Genomic DNA, 19,186 nt, shown 5'->3' with positions numbered 1-19,186 from the left:
AAGGGTATTTTAAGTAGGTTATATATAAATAGCATGCCTTCTATTTATAAAGCTTAAAGGCCAGGCGTATGTGGAGTCCCTTCTGACCTTGCCTGTTTCTCAAGGCCAGCAGCTCAAGAGGTGGAGAGGTGAATGTCAACCACTACAAGAATCTCTCTTTCCCCCTCTCCTTTTGTATGTATATTTTATCTTTCGCTTCACTTCCCTAGGTTCCCACAAGTTATTCTAGGGTAACAGGCACAATTTACACCTAAACGTTTATGTTTCCCTCAATATGCATGTGTTCATCACGTCTCCAACTGGAATTTCAAAAGGGAAATTCGGCTTCTGTGGGTACCATCTATGGCCTATCATGTCAAGTGCACAGTGACATTTCCAAATTTTAAATAACAATGAATAACATGAAATAATTCACTCCTTAGCAATACAGGAGCCTCGGAGACCAGATCCCAAGCACCTTTTCCACCTTTTTTTCTGTCATCTGAACTGTTCTCTCACACACATAGTTCCCTATCCTCAGTGCCAGATTTATGGGCTGCTTTCCCTCTGCCTGAAATAATCTTCCCCTACTTCTCCACAGGCCTCAAACTTGATCTCTCTTTAAAGCCTAACTCAAACACCATGCCCTTTGTGAAATTCTTTCTGGAAGTCCTGGCCGGAAGTGATCTTTCTTCGCCCACAGCCCCGAATCTTTCTTGCAAACGGTTTTGCTGTCTTGTATTATTATTCTTACATACATGAGTCACTGCCCCTAGTTCTCTACAAGCTCCTTGACAATGTTATTTCTCACAGGTAATGCGGTACCTTGTTTCTAAATACAGGACTTGTATATATTTGACGTATTAATAAATGAAGAATGTAATCCTTTATGATGACTGCGTAGAGCACAAAGTTTGGAAAATAGCCTGAGCTAAAAATTTGCAAAGCGAATATTTAAAAGAAAGCTCTGATTCCTCCCAATTTCTAGTGGTCTTCTCTGTGTGGAATAGTGTTTTATGGAAACCAAGGAGAACCTCATAGAACGTGCTGGCCTTTTCAAAGAGACCCAACTGGGTTCAATTTGCCTCGGGTTTTGGAGTTACGGTTGACTACACCCAAGGCCCTAGGTAGTTAGATTAAAGAAAACAGGATTAAGTGCTCCTTTCTGCACACCAATTTGATGATATTCGGGGTTTCTCTGCTTTCTGTTCATGCGCTGGGTATGAACATTCTCTGAACACTGCTCAGGGCCCAGCAGACGGCGAGAGGGCCAGGAACCCTGCTGCCCCCACAGCTGAGCTTGTCAATGATACCATGTAATCGTGAGCTACGCCTTCTTTTAACGATTACTTTTAATGTATGCAAGCTCTGAAGGCAACTGTAATCCGGTCCAGCTAAAAATAGACTCCATGTTCATTTAGCGTAGATTCTCTTAAATCATTCCCTCTGCCCCTTGAAACATCACTCTGCTTTTTGTTTCTCAACTTCCCACCTGTGCAAAGCCTGGCACATTGGGGCAGTACTGCTTACCATAAATAGAATCTAATATATAAGGATGGCTTCTCAACTCACATTTCCCGGGCCCGCATAAAGGGCCATGGTCACTCCTCACACACATTAAGATGGCTGCTGTGAAGGAAAGAGAACATAAGCAGGGTTGGCCAGGGTGTGGAGAAATTGGAATCTTGTGCCCTGTGGGTGGAAATAAAAAAGGTACAATCGCTATGGAAAAGTGTATGGTAGTGTTACGAACTGAATTGTGTCCCCCTAAAATTCACATGTTGTGGCCCTATCCCCCAATGTGATTGCTTGGAGATGGGGCCTTCAAGGAGGTAATTAAGGAGTGTTAGGTGAGGTTATTCCAGTGGAGCCCAAATCCAATCAGACTGGTGCCCTTATAAGAAGAAAATGAGACACCAGAAGTGTGCCTGCACAGAGAAAAGGCCATACAAGGACACTGTGAGAAGGCAGCTGTCCGCGAGCCAAAGAGAGAGCTCTCCCCAGAAACCAGACCTGCCTGGACTTCCAGCCTCCTGAACTGTGAGAAAATAAATTTCTGTTGTTTAAGCTGCCCAGACTGTGGTATATTGTCATGGCAGCCCAAGATGACTAATATAGGTGATGCCTCAAAAAATGAAAAATAGAACTAACGTATGATTTTGCAATCCCACTACAGGGCATATATCCAAGAGAATTGAAAGCCGGATCTGGAAGAGATATTTGCGCACAAGTGTTCATAGAAACACTAAGCACAACAGCCAAGAGGTAAAAGCAGCCCCAGGGTCCATCAGCAGATGAAAGGTTGATCAGAAAGTGGCATAGCTAATGGAGTATTACTCAGCTTTAAAAAGGAATGGAGTTCTGGCTCGTCTCACAACATGGATGGACCTTGAAGACATTAGGCTAACGGAAATAAGCCAGTCACAAAAGAACAAATACTGTAGGAGTCCACTTATGTGATGTATCTAAGGTAGTCAGATTCATGGTGGGGAAAAACCAATATGGTGGCTACCCGGGGCAAGGGGAGGGGGAGAGGAGAATTGTTGTTTAAAGCATGTAGAGTTTCTGTTTTGAAAGATAAAAAGTTCTGGAGATTTGTTTCACACTGCTGTGAAAATACTTAACACCCCTGAATGGCACACTACAAAAATGGTCGATGGTCAAGTAATGTGTTTTTTTCAATAAAATAATTTTTAAGAATTCACTAAAAAAATCTTAAAGTGGGTAGGGCATGGTCAGAGGAAGGGAAGATAATAGTGGAAGACTCTAGAGATGTGGGCTGTAGTGAAGATTCTGTACCCCAGAGCAAATCCGATTAGTCATCTGAGCAAGAGGTTTTTCAAACATATCCAGTGAGCTTCTCTCATCAGCATCCCAGTTGGAAATGTGGGTTAACTAGTAGGCTGGTGATTCCTTGGTACTTGTTCCAGGAAAAATGTCACAACACAAGTCACACGAGCCCTCCTCTCCCATCTCTGTGCCCTCCTAGCAGGCAATTACAAGGCGCATCTGCCAGGACCACACTGCACCTGCACTCCACCTTCCTGCTGCCTCCATTTTCCCCCTTCCCCTCTTTCCCCACTCATAGTTCACCTGGTTTACCAAGCCCATTAGATTTTTAAGTTAACTAACAACGAATTGTTGGGTGTTTATGAATGATGACTGTGCCATGTCTCACATATACTTGTTTTTTAAAATGTCCTTCGTCTTGATTTTGGCTCAGGTCATGATCTCAGGATCCCAAGATCAAGGCCTGTGTTGGGCTCTGTGCTGGGTGTGGAGCCTGCTTAAGACTCTCTTTCTCTCCCTCTGCCCACCCCTCACTATGCTCTGTCTCTCTAAAAAAAATAAAAATAAATTTTAAAAATGTCTTCCAAAAGGAGGAAATAATGCTGTATCTCATTTACTAGAAAGTGTTGGAAGAATTGTTCCTGTCCTCATCCTTGAAATTAAGGTGTTAGTGAAATATTTGTTTTTTCCCCTCAAACCTAGATGCTCTTGCTTTGGAAGGGGAGTAGCATATACCACTCCCAAATCTGCCACGTTGGCATATTGATTACTTTGAATAAAATCACTTGAGCAGTACCTGGGTGACTCAGTTAATTAAGCATTCAACTCTTGGCTTCCGCTCAGGTCAAGATCTCGGTTGTGGGATCAAGCCCTGTGTGGGGCTCCATGCTCAGCGTGGAGCCTGCTTAAGATTCTCTCTCTCTCTTCTTCTGCCCCTCTCCCCACTTATGTTCATAGCCCTCCCCCCTTACAACAAATAGCTAAATAAAATCTTTATAATTACTTGGGAAACACCTGGTCAAAGGACACTGACCTTCTTGGTCCCTCTGAAAGTGGGTAATAAGTCTTCCATGCCAAAGACACTCTTCCTGTACTAGGAGAGGACAAGAGACATCCTCATCACCAGAGATAGGGAATTTAAGACCAAGAGGGCTATATAAACAGACCTTGTTACTTCTTAACTAATTAGCTACCTCAAGCCCAAACTTCATTGTCTTGTCAACTCTTCACAAACTTATTGTTTCTTAGTTTAAAAGATACAAAAGATGCCTGCTTTGGTCACTTCTTGGAGCCTCACATCTTTAGGGCTCCTGTACATATAAATTTAAATTTGGTTTTCTCCTGTTAACCTGCCTTATATCAATTTAATTATTAGGCCAGTCAAAGAACCTGGACGAGAAGAAGAGAAAGTTTTCTCCCCTACACTTTGATTTCTAATTGCATGATTTTTCCTGAAGAAAACTTTATGACTCCCTCAGTTTTGGGAGGGTTTGTTTCTGATAGTATATATACCATTATAAAAATATTTGCCGTAGATTTGTATTATAATTTAGTTTTCTCATAATTTTACATTTGATGTCATAACTGAATCCTAAAGCTTCATTACCTAAAAGTCACTAACTTAACGAACGTATACTCAGAGCAAATGGAGAAAGATATAATTTGGGACCTTTATCTCCCTAAATTTTAGCAACTCAACTTTATTTATCAATAAATGCAATGTCTACTGAATAAAAACCACAACTTCTGGGCTTTTATGGATGGTTGCTCAATTGAATAAAAACCATGAAGCCGGGTCATTTTACACTGTTGCTTCTCTAAATGTATTTTGATACTTTCCCCAAGCAGTAGCTCTCTTAGGTTTTCATATGCAAATGGCGATCAGTGCAAAACTCATTTAACCTGGCCCTCACTGCAAATGAAAAAACCAATTATTGGGTGTATTGAAAAGATACCCTGGCAAAATCAAAATATGTAAAGTGAACACATTTGCAAAACTTGGGGGTTGGAAACACTTATAAAGAACTTCACATTTTAGAATTGAAGTGCTCCCCCTTTTTTGAAGTTCTCAGTTCTGTTCCTATCACCTTCTGTCGTTCGGAATCTATGGGTACCTGTCTGTGCAACAGCAGAGCCGGTGAAACTGCTTAGGGTGACCCCTTCCTAAGGTGAGGCTCCGTCATTTCGTTGAAGCATTAGCATCCGTGACCATAGTTCTTTTCTCCTTTCTTCTTTGCACACATGCAGGATGGATGAAAGGGTATGGATATGGCTAGATGTGATGCATACTCCACAATTCTTACCCAAAAGTATCCTATCCGTTTTTGCTAGTGTTGTGGATAAAAAATCATATCTCATTTGTTTTTCATTTGTGTTTTTCTGATGACTAGTGAAATTCACATCTTGGGCTATAAAATTGTTATCTATCTCTTTGTATCCTTTGACTATCTTTCTATAAATTGTTTTCTTTTTTCTATTAATTTATGGGAGTTTATATAAATATATGTGTTTTTATGTATATATATATGTATGTTTGTCATATTTCTGGTTTGTGTATTCTATTTTAACTTTATAGTAAATGCTTATGGACAGCTGTTCTTAATAATAATATAGTCATAATTATCATTGTTGTATGTTTTTATTAGTGATTTTTGTGTCTTGTACAACGAATCTCTCCTCTGGGGTCATAGACATTTTATTTTACATTTTATTTTAAAATGTTTTAAGTTTTGCCTTTTACACATTTCTATTACATCTAAAAGTGGTTTTTCTGTTTGATGTTCGGTAGGGATCCAATTTTATTATTTCCTCATAATCAGTTGTTCTAGTGCTTTTTATTTAAAAGTCCATCCTTCTGCCAGTAACCTGCACTGCTGTCTCCATCACACATCATTTTAATGTACAAAGTTCTGTTTCTTAATTTTTTACTGTTTCATTATTTTGTCTATCCTTGTGTCTGAATTATTTTAACTTCCTAAAAAACTTCTCATGTAGTAAAAATCCCTGTTTAATTCTCCTTATTAGAAATGCCTTCTCTACTCTTGAAGGCTTTTCCTCTGGAATACATAGTTTAGAGTTGGTTTCAGTTCCTGAAAAAGCACTGTCGAGATCTTTATTGGAATATCTGTGTCAGTTTGGGAAGAAGTGATGACATCTCAGTGTATCATCTGTCCATTTATTTAGGCTTTCTTTAATGTCTCGGTCATTCACCACAAACATCTTACACAGATTTTTATATTTATTTCTAAGTACCCTACTAATTTGTTTCTATTTTAAATGATACCTTTTTAATAAGCTATGTTTTTAACTGTTGCTGTTGTGGAGAAGTACAATTGATTTTATATCCAGCCTCCTTGCTAAACTCTCACATTAATTCTTCTTTTCTCTCACTCTTATGCATTCTAATATTTCTTTTTACTTGTTATGTAGAAAATAATGGCATCTATGAAAATGATACTTTTTTTCTTCCTTTTCAAATCTTACACTTCTTACTTTTTCTTATCTTACTACACTCATTAGGCCCTCCAGTAAAATGTTGAATGAATGGGTAATCGTAGGTATGTAATAACACTTCTTAAGAGATCATAGTCTTTCTTAAGAAGCCGAAGATAATTCCATCCAGTTTCTCCACTGTAAAAAGAATAGTATTACAATCCCATGCATGCATGTGGGATTCTCCCTTCTATCCCCTCTCGGTTCTCTTAACCTGGAATATTATTTTCCAAAGGCTGTAACTTACAGAATCCTTTAGGGGACAAAATAGACTTGTCCTGCCTGGGGCTTGAGGTACATGCAACAGATTTCCTGAAATCACAGGAGAGCCAAACAGATATTAATTTTTCTTAACTTCCCTATAGAACTTTTTCTTTTTTTGAAAAGTAAAAATGGAGTTAAGTATTTTACCATAGAAAGCTAGGACAGATAATCCTCCAGAGATGGAAAATCGTTTGGCAGAGTAACGCTTAAGAGTTGAAGGTTGTAATTTCTACTTGTGGGTCTGTCCCAGGTTTGCCTGGAGGCCATCCTGACTCTTGAGTCCTTAGCTTTTTGGAGTATATACCAGACATAACACACAAAATCATCTTGCTTCTCAAAGCTGGTGTGAAAACCAATGACCTAAAATTCAGAAAGGATTTAAATTCCCTGAGAAGGTGCGTATGGTAAAAACATTAATGATCATTAATGATTATTATTATTACAACAATTATAATGTTACGTCATTCTGTGAACGCAATGTCATAGTTTCATGGGTGCTTACTAAATATTAACTGAATGAATTAACGAACAAATCAAAGATTCACAGTTAAAAATCATCTAAAAAAATCACTGTACTGTTTTTGGAATACAAAACTATTACATTTTTATTATCTTTTAAATGGATGTTCTTTCACACAACCTATTTAGCGAAATTTCTAAAATACTACATTTGCGATTATGTTGTACTTCTTTGGGCCTTACCATTGGCTGAGCTAGTAATGACCATTCTCCCATTTTTAAAAGTCTAACTTACGGTACCTAAGTAACACGCACACTTCAGGAAATTAGCCTTTGTCTATCAAACCTAAGTTCCTCTCAATATGTGGTCCCTAGAACAGCGGCATTAACATCACCTGCAAATTCACTGGGAGTGCAAATACTCAAGCCCCACCTCAGAACTCCTGCATCAGAAATTCTTGGAGTGGAGACCAGAATCTGGGTTTTAATAAGTCCTCCAAGAGATTCTGGTGCACGCCGAAGATTGAGAACCACTGGGTACAGTGATTCATATCATGGGCTCTGAAGTAAGATTGCCTAAATGTAAGCTCTAGGTCTACCAACTCACCAACTGGGTGACTTTCTATGTCTCGGTTTCCTCACCTAAACAATTGGAGGAATAATAATATCAACAACAGGGCTGTGATGAATTAATTCAGATGAAGTGCTTAAAACAGTGCCTACCACGTAATAAGCATTCAATAAAAGTAATGTAGCATATGAATTTTTCAGGATAAAAATCATGCTTGTAAGTCTACTGATTTGCTTTTTGTGATCTCTGTTTTCCTGGGGTCTGCATTTGAGAATCCTCAAACTGAATATGACAGAGTGCATCTAGTTACAAAGGAAGGAGCAGGACTGTCCAGGGAGCGGGACATGATAAGCACACAGTGGGCCAGCCGGTAAAGCACAGTCAGCCAGGAGCAGTTGAGCTCACAGTTGGGGTCTCCAGGAGCAGATGCTGAGGTGGAGTTAGGGGTACAAGATGCTTATTCTGGATCAAACCTGTGAGAGGAAAGGGGAGTGTAGTCCTCTGTTCCAGGTGCGATAACAAGGTAGCATAGGCTGGGTGGCTTACAAACAGCACACATTTATTTAGTTCTGAAAGCTGCGAGTTCAAAACCCAGGCAGATTCCTTGTCTGGGAAGAGCTCTCTTCCTGGTTCACAGATGGCTATCTTCTCACTGTGTCCTCACCTGGTAGGAGAGGTGAGGGAGCTCTCCGGAGTCTCTTTGGAGAGCACTAATCCCAATCCTGAGGGCTTCACCTCTGTAACCTAGTCACCTCCCAAAGACCCACCTCCAAATACGACCACACTGGGGATTAGGTTTCAACATATCAATTTTGAGGCGACACAGACACTCAGTCCATAACAAGGAGGAAGCAGGAGTGGGCAGAGGAAGACAGTGAACTTTGATGCACACCCAGTGAGTCTCTGGCTGGCTTGGCAGGGAGTTCTGAAGCACGGCGTGCCCACCAACGTGTCCCTGGCTGGCCAACATGGCTGCTAGGTGCAGACTTTTCCAGGAAGACCATACACCTCGGGCGAGACAGCCCCTGCGATAGGGCAGGCCCTGCAGAAGTTGGCAGCTGGGCAGCAAGCCCATTCTTGGAGGAAGATCTGGCCAGTCCACTCCCTGCCTACACAGTCAATATCAGGCGAGTCAAAGTAAAGGGAGAGACACATTTGAGAACCAGATATGTATGCAATTAACCGAGATGCTTCTCTCTGCATTTTAGCAACTAGACCATACAGAGACCATTATATTTAGTTCCAGGTGCTCTACTTTAGGAAGTTGGCATTCAAAAGTCATGACGTTTGCCCTATCTTCCAACTTCTGTGCTCTTGGGGCACAGAAGACATTCTATTACTGACGTGGGTTATGGTGGCAGTGGTTCTCAACAATGGAGAACGCTCCATCATGAAGGCAACTTCGGAATGGCGGGGGCACCTGTGCGTTTGACATAGCCCGTCCCATGATTCCCATATGCCTCCCAAAGACAACCATGCTCCATTTGGGAATTCCTAACCTAAAGGAACCCAAAACTATCTCAGATAAAGCAAGATTGAAGGAATTCTCGTGTTTGGCCTGAAAAAGAAAAGAGAGTGGAGCTCAGACGAAACAGATATGCTAGCAAGTCTTCTCAGAATTAAGTCATGAATAAAGGAAGAGATTCCTAGTATGGCTTGAAATTATTTTTATTCCAATAAAAAAACAAATAACATTAATGTGGTGGCTGCTAGAGTTTTAATGGGACTATATCACCACGAGGACTATGAATAGAGTACTGATGCTATGAAGCCATTGTTTTTGGAGCTGGCATGCCAGCATGTGCCATGAGATCACCATTTTGCCACCACTTCTTTCTATTCAAACTACTGCAAAACCTTTAATTATATATCATGCTGCAATGCCATCTGGCATTCATTTAGCTCAAAAGCATCACTTCTGAATTAAGTCTGCTCTGTTCTCTTCTCCTTCATCTATGTATAGAACATCAATTGATTTTTTTACTCCCTAATACCCTCCCCCACCCCTTTTCTTAGATAACTTCCCCAGCTCCTGCATGATGATGAGCAGCAAAGAATAGTAACTCAGCCCCTAAAGGAGTGCCCATGTGATCTAGACTCATTCTCATTCTCTCCGGCCCTATGGATGGACAAGTGATCCAAGCAGGGTCAGCCAGAGCCCTAGCCCACTAACTTACACATGGATGCTGAACAAAAGAAGCTCTTTCTTTCTTCTGAGCTTGCTGTGGGAAGCCTACTGCTCTTATGTGGCCGGCTTCATCACACCTCACCCTCAGCCTGCCCCCACCTCTGACGGAGAAAGCCTGTTCTCAGTGTGGCCTCCACATGACAAAGCAGCAGAACTAAAGGGTGAACCATCTCTGTGGCATGGAGTAGGTCTCTGAAGTGAATTCCACCCTTGGCCTCCCAAGTTAGTTCAGCCAATAAATTACCATGTAGCCCGAGCAAGTGAGAACAGACAAATCCAAGTAGCCTTGAAGGTTTGTTTTTTATGCCTTTTTGGTAACTCAGCAGACAGCTGGCTTTGGAGGTCTGAGTAAGCTTTGCAGAAGAACTGGCAGACACAGACCCCTGGGCTCTAATAATGCCAACTTATCGAGCAGGAAGCTCCATCATTATATAGCCACATAGATGGCCCCTCCATCTCCCCGCTCTGCAGGGCATTAAAGGAATGGGGTCCCTCCCTAGTAGGACATCTCATGTTGCAAGAAGTCCAGCACTGACTGACCCAGACACATCTCTTGGTGGGATGATAGCTTGGGAAGTGATATGTATTCTGTGACTTCTGGCCTGAAAGGTTTTCCACAATTAACCATACAGACCGGGGACTTGTGGCATAGGTGTCCACGGTGTTCATGTCTCTTTTGCAAGGAAGCTAGTTCGGAACAGGTTTTTATCATGTGCAATGGAGTCATGACTAATTCAGCCCACAATAATCAAGGCAGCCCGACTTAGCACTGCTGCAATCATAAACCCGAATGCAAATCCAAGCACCGAAATTGCATGACTTCAGTTAAAGATGACCGTTGAGATCATCCAGAATAGCTCACAAATATAGCTCAGATTGTCATCCTATGAAAACGTGTGCATACGCCCACGTACATGCGTATACACACACACCACACACACAACTCCTTAATGAGAGCTCAGAACCCAAAGCCTGTAACTATGAGCCTGGCTTGAGAAACCCTGTGATGGATGAAACAGAACGTTCTGTGCCTGGGGTTCTAATGAAGATCCTGAGTCATACTGATCCAAATGTCAAGATAATGATCGTCCATGACCCTGGTACCTTTTTTGTTTTTCTTAGCTCTTTTTAAGTATAAAAGCTCCAGTTTTAGAACACTTAGTTTAGGAGAACCCTGGGCATATTGAGCTAGATGTATTTCAGAGATTGAGTTAATGGGATCGTAAAGTTATTTGCAACTGCGGGGGTAGATTCGGATTAGGAAAACACATCCTCTTTTGTTTCTGCCCCCCAAAACAAGAAGACAAAGTTGTGTTTCTAAAAAAAGTATTTGTGTTATGATTTTCAGATCTTTAAAGTTGTTTCAGTGCCTTCTGCTTGGGGCAAGGGATGCTTTCTAAGAATACACCACAGATTTAAAGGGTTATGCAAGACTGGCAGAAAGTTAATAATTTGGAGCTTTCCCTCTGATGTGACCTTAAAAGTCAATTCGGGGGATTCTAAGTTAGCAAAAGTGTGCCTTTAATACTAGCCTTACATCTAAAGTTCAGTTATTTGTGGTAGTGAGATATTTCAAAGTATAGCGTTTACAGGAGTGGAAACCATTAACTCGTTCGACCTTGGCCCCATTCTCACTTGAGGATATTTCTGGAAGGAACCAGGTCAATGTAGTAGCAGTAAATGCAACTAGGAATTAAAAGACCACAATTCTAGCTCTGTTCCGTCACTCACATGACCGTGGGCAAGTCAGTTAAACACTGTAAGTTGGTTATTTCAAAGTGGAGGTTCATGTGTCCTTAGGATGACCCACTGGGGAGAGGCAAAGCAGTATCAGAATCTCTACTTATATCTATTTTCATCATATCATTTAAAAACTTTAGTATGTGTATCGTATTTTACAAAGTACATTAAACTGTAATAAATGGTACATGAATATGATTAGGAGATATATATATATATATATATATATATATACACCATTTTATTAAGACGATGAAATAAAAAATATTCAGACTATAGTCCTAGCCTCAGTTTCTTCCCGTGTAAATTGAGGGTGTTGTTTTGGGGTTTAGAAGAAATAAATACACACAGACACATACACATTTATCTCTCTCTATATATATTTATAAAACACATTGATATATTCTTTTTTAAATTAGCAAGAGAATTATCATACCTTCCCAAGAGTTCCGTGATCATAAGAAAATAACACTACATAGTTGAGATCACTTTATGGTTCACCCCCAACATGGTTCTCTCTAGTAAAAGCTGATTTAGTTCATGATTTTGTAGCAGACAAGAAGTGTTATGACTTTTAGGTGAAGCTGTTGATATTAAAATTGAAACACAGATGGATCGTCATTATGTTTGATAAAAGTTTTCTCACCTGAGAGGCTAACATGCAGTACTTTTTCCTTCATTGGTCTAACCCTCCCTGGTTTCATGTATTTTGGGAAAATGGTATACAAATGACAAAAAAAAAAAACAAACAAACCATATTGCCCCTGTGGTTTTAGTTAAGCCCAGGCTTAAGGACACATATTCATCTCTCTTGTGTTTTTGATAAATTCTGGCTACTGATGTAATTCTATGACTTGCCGCACTTGCAAAATTTTAAAATTTGATTTGAAAACGCTGGTGGCTCAGATTTGCATATCTACCCCTGTCTACCTAGCCAGAGGCCCTCGTACAACAGCCTACGAAGAGAAACAAAGGTGACTTACACCAAACACCCAATAAACTCTAGTTAGATTAAAGATTTAAATGAGTCCATTAAAGTACTGGTATTTGACGACGTGAGAATTTTGCACATTCTTCAAAAATGTTCTGACAAGTCCAATAGAAAAATGGGCAAAGTACAAAAGAAAGCATTTTTCAAAGAAGCAATAATGAGCAATATTTTATGAAATATGAACATTTTCAATCTCATTAGTATTATAGGAATAAAATTAAAACAAGATGCCATATTTGCCTGTAGAAGGGGCCAATGAAAAAAAATACAAAACTAAATTATCCAAAGCTGGTAAAGAAAGGGAGTGAAAACCATCTCATACACCTTAGGCAAAGGGTCTTTGCTACATTGTTAATATCCCCTGGTGAAAGCTTCATCAAACCTATCAACAATTTTATGAATATGCCTTTGATTCAGCTATGTTACCTCTAAGATTTCATCTTAACCAAAACATCGTAAGTGCACACGAAAATTTATCAACAAGTATGTTCATGCCAACATTTTAAATAAAATTAGCTGCCATTCATTCAGTGCTGACCATGTGCCAAGTGTTAGGCTAAAACTTTTATAGATGTCATCTCATTTCAGCCTTGTAAAAACCTCGCGAGGCCCTCTCCTTGCCATTTAACAAGGGAGAATACTTGAGGCTTAGCGGTTGGGTGAGTGAGCCAAGAATGCACAAGTAGTAAGTGTGCAAACGCAAGTCCTCAGTCTCCGGAGCCTCGCGTAACAACAAAAAGGAAGGATAAATAAATAAATTAATGAATAAATCGTGGTATATCAAATAATGGGTGATTATGAAGGCATTTCCAAATGGTAATGCAAATGAATAATTGAGAACGTTGGAAAAATGTTCACATTGTATTATGAAGTGACAAAAAGGTGATACAAAATAATATATACATTGTAATCTTAGTGTTGATAAAATATACAATAAAGTGCTAATAGGGTCTGCCTCCAGATGTGGATTTATACGAGATTGTTGCTTTTTTCTGTACACTTCTTTATATTTCACATTTTCTACAATTATATGTCTGGCTTTTATAATTAGATGCAGTGTTACTAAAAATAAAAGGAATGAATTAGTAATTAAAAGGAAAGAAGCATTTATGTCCCCAGACATCCTCCCAGGATCCATTCTGAAGTGGCATATAGTAATGTAAAAATGTGGAATCCTGAATTTCAGTATCTTCATAGCCAGTCTTTTCTCCGTATTGGACTTGTGCCTTTTTGACTAATATTCCAATCTTTCTTCATTTCCTGTATATGTAATACATTTTTTCCATTATTTAAGAAGAAATACATATACATGCTAAAATAAAAAATTTGACGGAATGGTGCAAAATAAGGTATGAACCGTCTCTTTGATCTCATGCCAGCACCGCCTGCCCTCAGAGGCAATCACTCCTGCTCCATTCTGTTCTCAGTCTCCTGGGGTGACCAGCACAACCCAAGTAATTTGCTCACGTGTCTTTTTTATTTTTAAATAATATTTTTTTATTATATTATGTTAGTCACCACACAGTACATCCCCGGTTTCCGATGTAAAGTTCGATGATTCATTAGTTCCGTATAACACCCAGTGCACCATGCAATACGTGCCCTCCTTACTACCCATCACCAGCCTATCCCATCCCCCCACCCCCCTCCCCTCTGAAGCCCTCAGTTTGTTTCCCAGAGTCCACAGTCTCTCATGGTTCATCCCCCCTTCTGTTTACCCCCCTTCATTCTTCCCTTCCTTCTCCTACCGATCTCCCTGCTATTCCTTACGTTCCATAAATGAGTGAAACCATATGATAATTGTCTTTCTCTGCTTGACTTATTTCACTTAGCATAATCTCCTCCAGTCCCGTCCATGTTGCTGCAAGTGTTGAGAAATCGTTCTTTCTAATGGCTGAGTAATATTCCATTGTATATATGGACCACAACTTCTTAATCCAGTCATCTGTTGAAGGTCATCTCTGCTCCTTCCATGATTTAGCTATTGTGGACAATGCTACTATGAACATTGGGGTGCATATGGCCCTTCTCTTCACTATGTCTGTGTCTTTGGGGTAAATACCCAGTAATGCAATGGCTGGATCATAGGGTAGCTCAATTTTTAACTTTTTTTTTTTTTAAGATTTTATTTATTATTTGATAGAGGTAGAGACAGCCAGAGAGAGAGGGAACACAAGCACAGGGAGTGGGAGAGGAAGAAGCAGGCTCATAGCAGAGGAGCCCGATGTGGGGCTCGATCCCATAATGCCGGGATCACGCCCTGAGCCGAAGGCAGACGCCCAACGACTCTGCCACCCAGGCACCCCTCAATTTTTAACTTTTCAAGGGATCTCCACACTGATTTCCAAAGTGGCTGTACCAACTTGCATTCCCACCAACAGTGTAGGAGGGATCCCCTTTCTCCACATCCTCTCCAACATTTGTTGTTTTCTGCCTTGTCCATTTTTGCCATTCTAACTGGCGTAAGGTGGTATCTCAGTGTGGTTTTGATTTGAATTTCCCTGATGGCTAATGATGTTGAACATTTTTTCATGTGTCTGTCAGCCATTTATATATCTTCATTGGAAAAATGTCTGTTCATGTCTTCTCCCCATTTTTTGATTTATTTGTTTCTTGTGTATTGAGTTTGAGAAGTTCTTTGCAGATCTTGGGTACCAGTCTTTTATCTGTAGTGTCATTTGCAAATATCTTCTCCCATTCCGTGGGCTGCCTCTTAGTTTTTTTGACTATTTCCATGGCTGTGCTCACGTGTCTTTTAAACAATGTACCACCTTCAGATAGGTGATGATTCTTTTGATTCTCCAATGTGAGAGATGAGGGAAATAGCTGATCTAAAATAATATCTGCTTGGGGAGCCTGGGTGGCTCAGGTGGTTAGGGGCAGGCTCCTGATTGTGGCTCAGGTCATGATCTCAGGGTTGTGGGATTGAGCCCCATATGGGGCTCCAAGCTCAGGAGGGAGTCTGCTTGGGTTGCTCTCTCCTTCTCCCTCTGACCTCTCTCTCTCCCTCTCCCTCAAATAAGTAAATGAGTCTTTAAAAAATAAATAAAATAAAATAGAATAACATATGCTTTGTAATCATAGTTTTCATAAAATACACAACAGAATGTGAATGGGAGCATGCTCTGGATGTGGAATTACTGGCAAGTTTTACTTTTTCTTAATATACTTCTCTGTATTTCCATTTTTTTCTCCAGTCATCAGGCCCAAACAGTTTTATAGGTGGATTTCCAAACTCAAAAATATAGTTGGTAATGAAGACATTATTGAAAATGACATGAGCTGAATTGTGTAAAAACAAAAATCAACAGAAACTTTTTATCTATACCTGGAATCAAAACTGCTATAAATTAAAATAGAAGTAGAAACACAATTACTGTGGAAGAACTCCTCATGTCAAGTAGTTTTTTTTTTAAAAAAAATAGGGCATTGAATGCTCTCATATATTAATAGGATGTTAATTACATATGTTTGGGGTAAGAGCCGAAGTACTGAGTGACTGATGAACACTGGCCGGTTGGGACGGAAGCCAAGCCAATCAGAATGATGCCAGGCAGGACATCTTCAACCCCTGGACCAATCAGAGTTCTGCTTTAAATCTGGTCTCAGGTCTAGAAACAGTGAAAAGTGGGGAGGCTGGTCTGTAGGAAAATTATCCTTCTTCTCTTTACCTTGGAGGAAGCCATTATAGGTTCTTGAGGTAAGGAGAGGCTAAACCTCTTTGGGGTTAAGCTTAATCTCCTTATTCATCAAGGAGACTTGGCAGGATTTAGGAGTTCGAGAAGGGCAGGAGCTAGAGTGCCTTGGATACAAAATTTAGGTGGGCATCCAAGAAATTCAGTCACCAAGATAACATTTTAATGCAATATTTAAAAACTCCAAATTCATACAAAAAAGTCCACGATTGACAAACTATTAACATTTTAAATAAAGACGGGATCAGTATTACTGATTTTTTTCCTTTAGCTCCAGGCTTCAACTTGGCTCAGCACGGCACTAGGTTCAAGGCTCCCAGCTTCACTGAGCTGCCCATAAAACCCCAGCCCAAAATTGAGGGTGCCATGTCTTCCCAAACAATGCTCTAACTCGACAATAAAAGACCCCACTAGATTAGGAAATCGATTTACATTGCAATTCGGTAGATCAGGCTTCAGGTTTTGGTTTTCAGAAATGGTAGCCTAATGGCTACAGGGTAAGGGTTTCCTTTAGTAAGGGCTGTCATGAAACTTGCGGGTTCCTCACAGAGAGCCAGAGGTAGAAATTTAAAGCCCTGACCTCATCATTTCCTTTCCTCTAAATTCTCCAGAACACTTTGGAACAACCAAGCAACCCCACAACATTCTATGCCAGCAGTTACTTGGTCGAAGTCTTGTCTTCTCCAGGCACTTAACTGCAGGTGATAAACTGCCGATAATTTACAGAGACAAAACAAGTAAGACTAGAGTCTATCCAGAGAACAAAGCATTTATTATAGAGCAAGGCAGACAGTTGAGCAGGAAAGGTAGACCTGAAGTGAGGGGGCACAAGGAGGAACAGGACCCAGGAAGAATGAGCTGAAACATATTCTCTGTGTAGGAAATACATGTCAATAAACAGGGAGGAAAATAGAAATCTTTGTTAGTAAACAAAGAAACACAAAACTTACCGGAAATAATACTTTTCATCAAATCAGCAAAGATTCTTTAACCTAGTAATGCTGTATACTGCATGAAAACGGTGATAGGGAACACGGAAACATTGCTTGTGGGGATGTGATTGTACAGACTTCCTTGAAAACAACTTAGCAATATAACCAAGACCTGTAAAATACTCACATCTTGGGGAATAGACCAACATATCCCATCAGTTGATGATACAGAGAATTCAAGGCCAGAATCAAGTGCATATGAGATTTATAGTAATAAATGCTAACTTTTATTGAAGGTCTACTATGAACTGGGACCATTGTCAAGTGTCTCCATGCATGGCCTAATTTAATCCTAGGAGCAGGTTTATGAGCTCTAATTACATTATCCCATTTTACAGATGTGGGAATAGGCTCAGAGAGATTAAATAACTTGCCTAAAATCACAAGCTAGTGGATGGTCAGATTGTGATTTAAATCCAGGTCCTTTTAATATCAGAAACCTAGCAGTTGATAAAATTAACATTTCAGATTGCTAGGGAAAAGGATGCTTTTTTTTAATGCACAGTGTTAGGAAAGCTGGCACTTCATTTAGAATAAAACTATCTCTAACTTTGACTGAGGATTTGTAATCATTTTCAGTTCAGGGTCCACTTAAAAAAAAATCTGATGAGAAATATTGATCCTTTCCTCACAACACACACCACACACACACACACACACACACACACACACACACACACACAGATACACACACACATGCCAAATAGGCACAGTCTTCCAGGCAGTTCTGTTGGATTTTTGGAGCCTAGATGGTATGAACTCTAAAAGAACCCCTACCAGGTACCAATATAATTTCCAGGTGGATTGCCATTTTAAACCTAAAAATTAAACATAAGAAGAGTCATTGTGTAAATATCGATCAGTACCTAAATTGCCAGCCTTGGTTCCTTTATCTGGAAAACACGAGGGTAATAATATCCACTACAAAGTGTTTTATGAAGATTAAATGAGAAAATACACAAAATACCTACCACAGTGTCTGGCACATAGAACTTGGTCAAAATTAATCAGCTCTCGGCCTCTCTGGCTTGCTCTCTCTATTTATACGTACATATTTACATATCTACACACATATACATGTTATGTATATATTATGTATGTATTTATAAATAGATGTATACATTTATGAAAATATTCTTACGTATTTGGAGTATTAATGAATTTATCATAACACAGTCACCATAAGGGAAAAATGAATAGACTTATTATTTTTAGATATAAAATGTTTACTTGTTAAGAACCCAAGACAGCAGGTGCCTCCACTTTCTGCATTTAACAAATGCTTAATGAGCATTGACTATCTTCCAGATCCAGTTCTAGAGACTGGGGCCACAAAGATCACCAAAACAAACCCAAATCCCTGCTGGTTGGAGTTGACCGTTCAGTGGATGGCTAAGATCGGAACTCACTGGAACTCCTACTGGTGTGCAGGGGTGCTGTGAGCGTGGCAGGGATGCTGGTTCAGCCCTCCTGCCGATTTACAGAGAAGGAGAGGAACAGCACCCAGGGAGGAGGGCAGGAGGCAGGTGGTTGAGTTTTCTCTCTCAAGGATGCCAAGGGAGCAATTCTCATTGGGGAGGGTGGCAGTGGGAAGGGTGTAGAATGGGAGAGGGAGGAGCCAAGGGGCGGTGGGAGATGACGGGGCTTTACAGCGTGTACAGAGAAATGGTTTGGAGTAAGCAGGGGTCAGCTCCAGATGACCTTACAAGCACCGCTTCCCAAACGCCGCTTCCTGGAGGCAGGTCTGGGGATGGTACTTCCGGACGAAGGGAGGTCTTAGGTCAGGATAATGCCATACACTCTTGGATAATGAACTTGGATTTCAGAGTTGAATGTGCTTGGGGAATGTGTAATTTACTTGTTACAGGAATTGTGCCTATAGAAGAAAATGGGAAAAGCTTTATGTGAGTCTTAATGAGTTTGGTTATAGAGGAGTTTGATTTCCATCTCATAAATAATAAACAGTCCTCAATATGCTCCTTCCAACTTCCCTTTCAATTGCTCATTTTAATCTTGCAAAGAAAA

The sequence above is a fragment of the Ursus americanus genome, chromosome 6 (assembly GCF_024610735.1).
Source record: "Ursus americanus isolate L20-20 chromosome 6, mUrsAme1.1.p, whole genome shotgun sequence".
Lineage (NCBI taxonomy): Eukaryota > Metazoa > Chordata > Mammalia > Carnivora > Ursidae > Ursus > Ursus americanus.
The sequence above is the reverse complement of the archived record's forward strand: the minus strand, read 5'-3'. Positions refer to the sequence as shown.